The sequence below is a fragment of the Ptychodera flava genome, unplaced genomic scaffold (genome assembly GCF_041260155.1).
Source record: "Ptychodera flava strain L36383 unplaced genomic scaffold, AS_Pfla_20210202 Scaffold_81__1_contigs__length_545109_pilon, whole genome shotgun sequence".
Classification (NCBI taxonomy): domain Eukaryota; kingdom Metazoa; phylum Hemichordata; class Enteropneusta; family Ptychoderidae; genus Ptychodera; species Ptychodera flava.
The window spans coordinates 92,536-101,723 of record NW_027248403.1 but is presented as its reverse complement, the minus strand read 5'-3'; positions in this window follow the sequence as shown (position 1 = coordinate 101,723).

The window sequence follows — 9,188 nt, the reverse complement described above, 5'->3', positions numbered from 1 at the left end:
CATACGCATACTGTTATGGATACATCGACCGTCGTGATATTCAGAGGAGGTAAAGTGAAGTTACAGGATCTATTTTTGATGGATAATTTGGACATTAATTTTGTACCAGTAAAGAAGCAGTTTGAAATAAAGACGTGCGATGACTACAACTTTGATGAACATTTGTGCAGAGTGTGCTACCCGATTCAGCGAGAGCTGGACGCTGACACTGCTGGTTGTAATGATGTCAAATTTCATCGCAGTCACCATGAGTCATTCCATTGTTATTTTGAACTTCTTCGTCTACATCGTAAGACACCCCAGTCTGTTACGGCCCAAACTTTGGCAAAGGATATCTTACATACCAATATGACGAGGAAGTGTCAATTTATTAGTGTATGAATGAATACTATCTTCATTTTAAAGAGCGGTAGGACATATCGCCTCTCGACTCTTGCAATATCGAGCAAAGTGCACAGTGAGCTGCGCTGTCGCCCTAGAAGTTGTGTGCATCTCATCCCGAATATGCTGCTTTAGAGATGTCTTTCATCATCGATCCCAACTTATTTTCACCACGAGGTGATTTACAGACACACACTTTATCTGTGTATCAAAATTCAGACATTGGTTTTTGAAATAAAGTGGACTGTTCCGTTTTTCTTGAGGGTCTATGGTTAGTTTGTACGTTCAAATGCACCGATGACTGGGCAACTTTCGAAAATGCTGGTTTAGGGGCCCGTTTTACCACCGCTGTCAGTGCTAAAACAGTATTTTAGCATAAGTGGAATGAGCTCTTGTCCAATCAGAATGACGTATGGTAGCATGATATAATATAATACAGTTTTACCACAAGTAAACAAAGGTGCATCAATGAAACTTGGCTCACATTTGGCTCGACGGGGCAGGACAGAGTGAGCGTATATAACATTAATGGTTTCTATGGGCCGAAGTTTGTAATAATGTCAAGTGCATTTGATGCATATTCCACAATATACAAAGGCGAAGTATTTAATGTTGACAACTGTTGCAATGGACATCTGTACATTGTTCATCCCACAAGGGGTCTGTTGAGGCCAAATTTCTAAGTTAAATTTTGTAGTATAGCGCCATCTTTTCTCTATCACTTTCGATGCTCTTTTGTTTTGTGCTGACCTTTGACCTCTTATTCTTCGCAGTGAAAAGTTGTAAAGGTGTTAATTAGCCTGTACTATCAGGTCAAATTTAAAGGTCCAATATAAATATGCATGCCTCCATTGTTTAATGTGGTAACATCGCATTTTTTATTAGTAAAAATTAACTTTATTCAAGCAGTTTCTGTGTCCCTGACAGCTGGTTTACGATCATGATGAGCTAAATAAACTTAGTGGAATTCGTAAACTGCACAGATTTCAATTAGATCATTTGTAATGTTTAAGGTTCAACAGGTTTTATGAAAGGTTTATTAATTTGTGCGCTCTCATTGTACGAGTTTACCGATCGGTCTGAATAAGGAAATGCAGACAATGCCGGACTATCCGTATAGGGTTTGCCAATTGAGTTTGAATTCCGGCGCGGCAAAAGTTTCCTGTTTTTAGCCTACGTCGCTGACGTGTATATATGCATTCATTGACATAAGTTATCGTATTGGATGCACACAGCAATATTTATATTTCTTATCAACAACAAATGTTAGTAACACAGTGCCTCTCTATATCATATAAGTTCGGCTTTTCTCACGGTAGAAATTTTGAATGATTTCCTGAACAATTTCTGGCACTGCAAAAGTTTTCCAGTCTTTTGGCTGACATCACTGACATTGTATATATGTAATCAGATGTCCTATTTGATGCACACAGCAAAGTTGCATAGCTTATCAACAACAGATGTTTGTGACATACTGCCAGTCCATCCATATCATATAAGTTTGGCTTTTCTGATAGTAGAAATTGTGAATCATTTCCTGAACATTTTTTATACAGTTTTTTAAACTTCAGATAACAAATATACCTTTCTGATTTGTAGTTTTGTTCAAGCATTGCAAGTGTGGTTCAAATAATTTACGTTAATGGTAATGATCCTAGGACAAAATGAATTTTCAAATACAATGTAGTTTCAATTTTTTAATGTTCTACTTTTTATTTTTTGCAGGTGTATACTCCAGTGATTGGTAACTGGTCTGGCTTGACATCCACACAAACATATAACACATACATTATACAGCACAGACACCAATACGAAACACTACTCAAAGCATGAGTTTTTCCCTTCTGTAGGAATAAAAGTGAGACTTGTCAAGCACGTCAAGTTATTCACTGGCCAGATAAGGCCAAAAACAAGAAGTCAAATCAAGGCATAAAAAGAGATAAAAATACCGTCAATGACGCTGTACCTTCTCTAATGTGTGGCCAGGTCAGGTATTGGTTGTTGGCATGGAGTTGTTGGTAAATAGTTGATGATGTAGGGGCATGAGGTGGGATATGGACCCAAAGAACCCAAAAGATGATTAAATACATCAATCAAAAAAATTCTAAGCTACAGTATAAACTGCCTAAAGATAGTTCAATGTGGAAAAAAGTTAAATAATTCAGAAATAAGAATTAACAGTCCAAAATAGTAATGACGCACTTCCTTACTGACATGAGTGCATGTGAAATACACAACCTGGCATCTGTAAATTAAATGTATACCAAGTGATCATTTTAAGTCACTTTTAACTGTTTTTAATGGATTTTCCAAAGAGTCCTGTGGAAATGATGAAAAACGCTTATCTGGTCTTGTGATTTGTATTACCTCATGGCTGATAATTGTCATAGTATTGAAAAAAAATTGAAAGTGAAGAAATTACTGTTTTTAATAGGCATATTTTCCTTGAAATACATGACCATGTAAAGAATATATGCTAAAAGTGTTTAAGAGTAATTTCTTTTCAAAAAATAATTAATCTGTGACCAAAGGATTTTTACTCTTTGAGTTTACAAATCCAAACATTGCAATTTGTTCAATCATCTTGTGCAGTGCAAAATTTATAAAATGACTGAAAAACAAAAAAAATTGGCAGAATTACAGTCTTTGTGATGTAAAATTATGGGTTGACATCACGATAACTGTTAATCTGTTTGAAGTACCAATATACTATAATTTCAAAAAGAAAAATTCATGCAGAAACGGTAAAATATATTGTCAGCAAGGTAGTGTTAATTTTGACTTTACATCAAAATATGCCTTTGCTGGATACCAAATATATAGGGCGAAATATTAAAATCAGCCATGCTCAGCAAAATCCACACAACAGCATTGATCCTTTTCTAATTGATTTGATTTGCTTATGTTATCCTTGTACGACAGTCAGTACAATATGGAACTTGAACACAACACAGTGAATAAGTATGCTGTAAATGAAATGATGTGGCTGCATCCACATGCAGCAATAGGAGTGCCTTTGTCTCTCACCCCTCATTTCCAACCTGTCCCATCCTGAAAAAATAGTTTGGTCTTATATTTATAATGTTAATAATTTCTGTATTTGTAAAATGTGCGCATCTCAAAAACTTTTGATCATAAACATTTTCATGGTTTTTTATAGTTGACCAGTCAGTTAACCTGTTTATTTTGAATATTTGCGCATTTTTCCTCAGTATTTGACATTTTCTGAATACCTTCTTATTAAGTTTGTCATTTTCTAAAAGTTAAATGCTCCATTGTGTGGTCAAGCTTTCCACAAGCATCAAATGTGGTACTTCATATAGGAGGGTCTGCCTCTAGAGGGCGGGCATCATGAACAGTGTTTGTTGGTTATTCCTCTACGTAAACTTCTGATTGTACTGTAAACATTGAACAGGCCGACGTCCGATTTTCCTGTCTAAAACTTTCACTCATTTTCGTTCATATGACTCTGAAACTCAGGAAACGATTGGGAGAAAGGGTTATCTTGAAATATTGAGGTACTCGCCGATATTTTGCAAAATTAAATGAGAAAAAATGCAAGGAAAATGCCGACAGGCTTACACAATGACAGTTTTCAGACTCGGAGGCATATGATCATCTCTGCAGATTATGCAACAGGCCCAGATCACGTGAGGCCATGAGGGGATATCCACGCAACTCAGTACCAAACACTAGCGCTCACAGAGTGAGCAAACACAAAGTGAGTACCCCTAACGTCAGCTCAGTAGTCTATAATAGATTGTAGTCAACTAAGAAACCTTGGAGAAAGGCTTAACACTGTGGCTATGCCGCTAAGTCCCTTTTGATTTTTGTCATAGCTCAAAATCGTTCTCCCACACCTCAACCTGAGCCATGAACACCCCCATCAGTTTATGATATGACCCATCACAATGGCATGACGTCAACAGATCTTGACAGACCAAAGTCTTGACAGATGGAAGTCTTGACAGCAGCATACTGGTTTTCAACTCTAATACCTTCTCTGTCTATAAATAGACACGAGAAGGTAAAAATAGTGACAACAATCACTGTTCGCTCCCATATAGTTATCAAAACAAGTCAACGATTGTATGAAACATGGACATACATATACAGACAGACTGACATACACAGACTGGCACAGAGTGATGACATTGACCCCAAGTGTGCCTTGGCCCATGGAGAGTGATAAAATATAACAAACAGCTGAATGTAATGATAAAAGTTATACGGTATAAGTATAGGCCTATACAGGCACTGAGAGTGAATATGTTACAGCAATTTGATTAGTTTCTTTTCCTTTTCTACTTCTGTGATAATCTTTAAGACAATCAATCTGCAAGGCAGTTTATGTATTGACAAATATGTTATCTTTTACAAGCACACAGTAAACTGTTCTTGATTTTTCATTTACAATATTTGACATAGACTGAAATACATAACATGCAATCAATATTTACACTTTGCCCATACACCAGATACATGGAGAAATTTCAACATACAATCATCAATTCAGAAACCCTACAGGGAAAAGTAAACATTGTTTTCTACCAGAACAGATAGTGCATCCACATCTGGAACAACTTACAAACTTAACCAATTACACAAGGATGATGACACAAGTGATAAAGTTAAACTGTGGTGGACTTGACTATTCCTTTCAAATCCTTACCTAACTTGACATCTTAAACTAAAATACACTGCATGGTTAATTACTCATAAAAATACATCGGGGTGGACCATTTGATAAGGGATGGTGTCTGGAAGATTGATGAGGTACATTATCTTTTATATCTGATCCATTGTACATTCTTTTTTCCCCACTCTCCCACCTTTTCTTTTTGTCAAACCTTCTCTGGCTGAATTTTTTATTGCCATTTGTTTGGAATTTTTTAAAAACCTGCCAGGATTTTTTTACCGCATTTCAACACCAAATACAGTTTACCATATCAAATGCTTACTAATCACCGCATTATATACTCTTAGTTCCAGTAGGTATAAAATTACAAAAAAAAAATCTTAAAAATACAGAATGAAAGATATCCCAGTAAAACTGACAGTTTTGCAAAGTTGCCCCAAAATTCAAAATTCTGGATTTCAATTTAATTTCAATATATCTAATTAACAAAAACCCTAAGAACCGGTTTACTAAATATCAAAGCAATCAGACTGGTAAATTTTGAGAAACAAATTTTTTTACCAAAAATGAGAAAAATTGCCCCCGAAAATACAAATTGCAGATTTCATCCTAATTTAAATATATCTAATTAACATAAACCCTAGGAACCTGTACACTAGATATCAAAGCTACCAGATCAGAAGTTTAAGAAGAAAAATGTGTTGACCAAAAAAGGCAAAAATTGCCCCCAAAATAAAAAAAATACCGCAATTATTCGGTGTTGCTCTACATTTGATCAGAATTGGTATATACCAGTATGGGTACCAAAGATCAACAATACATATGTTTCTATCTGTTCAGTGCAGGAAAATTCTACGCTGATGTTATGATTTCTGCAAAGTACAACCAGAAAAACAACAAGAAATATTAAACCAGCAAAAAAAGAATGACAAAAGTAAATAAGGTCTGAAACTTTAGGTACTTGAGTTTAACTTTAGCAACATGCATAGCAGAAACAGTTAGTCCTCTTAGTTGGACTATAGACAGTCTTCCCCCTCTTCTATGGTTTGATCTGGTCTGTTAATATGTAACAGCTTATAAACAATGACAGGAAATGACTCAAGCCTGTTTCAGACTCTGGCCATCACTCCTGCACATTTGCAGGATTTCGCTTTTTCTTACCTCATTTGCACATTTTTGACACTGATGTGTTAATTTGAACAAATTCACATCTCAACCCCTGCATCTACCTGTACATCAAATACTGAGATGGTAGCTTTGGCGGTATGGGAGCCTTTGTGTGTGACGGACATACATCCGCACATACCCACAAATATACAGACACAAACGCCACTCAGACTCATCATATAAGCTCTTTTGGTATTTATATATAAAACCAAATATGAGCAAAACAATTGTCAGTTTCAACATACCTTCAATACATTATATTGAGATCAATCTTAGATACCTGTATACCAAATATCAGAGCTATCAAATCAGTAGTTTTTGGATAAAATTTTTTTTTATCAAAAATGGGAAAATTGCCCCAAAATTACAAATATGACAATATCAATACAATTTGTACAAGCATGACTGAGGTCATCCTGAGGAACATGAATATTAACTTTCAGAGCAATCAGACAAGCGATTTCAGAGAAAAAGCTTTTTATGACTAAAAACGGAAAAAAATACCCTTAAAATACAAACATGCAAATTTCATCCCAATTTTTGCACACATAATTAAGAATACCTAAAGAAATCTGCATACCAAGTTTCAACTAAATCTGACCAATGCTTACTGAGTTTTAGCCATTTGCAGGATTTTTCCTTTTTTCCCCTCATTTGCATATTTTTGGCACTGACATGTTCATTTGAACAAATTCACATCTCCACCCTTAGGTGCACCTGTACACCAAATACTAAGACAGTAGGTGCTACGGTTTAGGAGTTTTTGATGTGGACGGACATACATACATACATACATACATACATACATACATACATACATACAGATGACATTTTTCCACCTAATACGAATACCTCCCATTTGCATATATACATATGCATATATGGAAGCTAAAAACTAAGGCATATAAGGAGTCAATAGCAAGGTATCAGAGTTCGCGTTTACGCAAAAATCATGCGTATTTACGCATTGAAATTGACTCTCTACGCATTTTTTTCATTGTTATGCTTTTCTCTATACGCAAAGGATAACATCAAAACCACTCCCCACGACTGAGCTTAGTCGACAACCAGGCAAAATTTGTTGCAACACATTTCTGTCAATCACTCATTTTGTGTGGAAAGTTTCGGATTCTCTGGGCGTTGTCTGAAAAATCGGCATCGTAGCTCACACGTTATCACGTTAGGCACGTTATCATGTCAGCTGTGCCTATGAATTACGTTGCTAATTTTTCGGGCGAGCGATAGTTTTTTTCTGAAACTTATGACACAAAGTGAGTGATTGACAGAAATGTTGCGACAAATTATATAAATGCCAACCGTGCACGATCATCGCGTCTCGCTGTTCCCAAATTTTCATCAAGCACACACATGCAGCATGGCGTCGAAGCAGACAAATCTGTTTTCAACTTTGCTCTACGAGTCCGTGAAAAAATGATTCATCGGTAGAGCTCGTCGGAATCCCGATAAATTTTGAACACTGCAGAAGTGTCTGGATAAGCTGCCATAACTCTAACTTTTGGGTTGCCCGATGTGTTTTGACGGTCGCATGTATACCCTTCGCTGTTACGTTTCAACATTGTTCAAGTTGTTCGTTAAACTGTTTTCATTAAAATAATGTTACATCGTACAATCCGAATATGTAGTGTAGGTTTATTCGACGGCACATTGTATTTTGCAGTCAGTTTTTTCATCAATCGAGTGCGGAAGTGAAATTACGCACTCAAATCCAGCCATTACGCAATTTTAGCAGACTAATGCGTATGCCGTACGCGAGGAGAAAAAAGTCACCGCGAACACTGGGTATATAGGACTGGAAAACAAGGAGTTGCGAAACACATGTTACTGATATAACTTGACACTTGCCAAACACAAATAACTGACTGATAACACCCTCAAAGTCAAAGAAACAAAGACATACCAGTATACTTCCTGTATAAAAACTCTTCAAAAGTAAAAATATAACAGTATGAGCTATTAAAAGAAAGAAATATGTTTTTCCTTGACAAATATCTTTGATACGACTTAAACATATCACAATCTTGAGTCTCTCCTTGGAGCAGTAAAGAATATCAATCGGCTGTTTTCATTGTATTCACTGTAAAGTTCACTTAAAAATGGCACAACAACATTATTTTTCTATAACATAGATCATCCAAATTTTTTTATGTAATCAATATATGAAAGTACTACTTGTTTTGGGAGGTAATATTGTAACAAATCCAGGCCCTGACACTGCACCAGTATGTACTAAGGCAGTGACGAAAAAGTTATTAAACTTAAGGCAACTTGCATCAGGGGTCACCTACATTTTCACTCTGTGCTGCTGATACCTGCACATGCATGGCCTTAACATATTTAAAAAAAATTGACATATGTTTTCGGAACAGAACTGGTATTGATTCAATTCTTTATGTAGGAAAGTCTTTGTATGACAAATTGTATCCACACAGGCATGTGTAGAGATTCATGTGCATATTTACAGGCAAAAGATTTGAAAACAAGCTTTCATTTGGACAGTGGTATTTTGCTTGTGATCCAACCTCATCCATGTTTGGTTATTTCGGGGATAACTTCTGTACAATTGATAATATCATTTATACATTATACTCTGCTCTCCACACTGCTTTTCAGACATCCACACAGGCAATCCTTATCATCAAAGAATATGGCATGGCATTATCTAAGCAGAATGGTTTTTTCTATGTATTTGATTCTCATAGCAGAAATGATGAAGGCTATCTACACTACAATGGACATGCAGTGCTAGTTATTGTTGACTCTTTGACTGGGCTTTGTAATCATTTACAACATTTGGTTTGCACATTAACAGACGAACCACTTGAAACTGTACCTTTTGAAATAACATTAGCTTCTTTTCATAACCTGATTTTCATGATTTGTTTAGAAAATTCAAAACTTACACATCATTTATACATGCTGACATCAATAGAGAATCTGATTTTCAATTCATTACAAACAAATGTCAAACAAATGTCCAAGC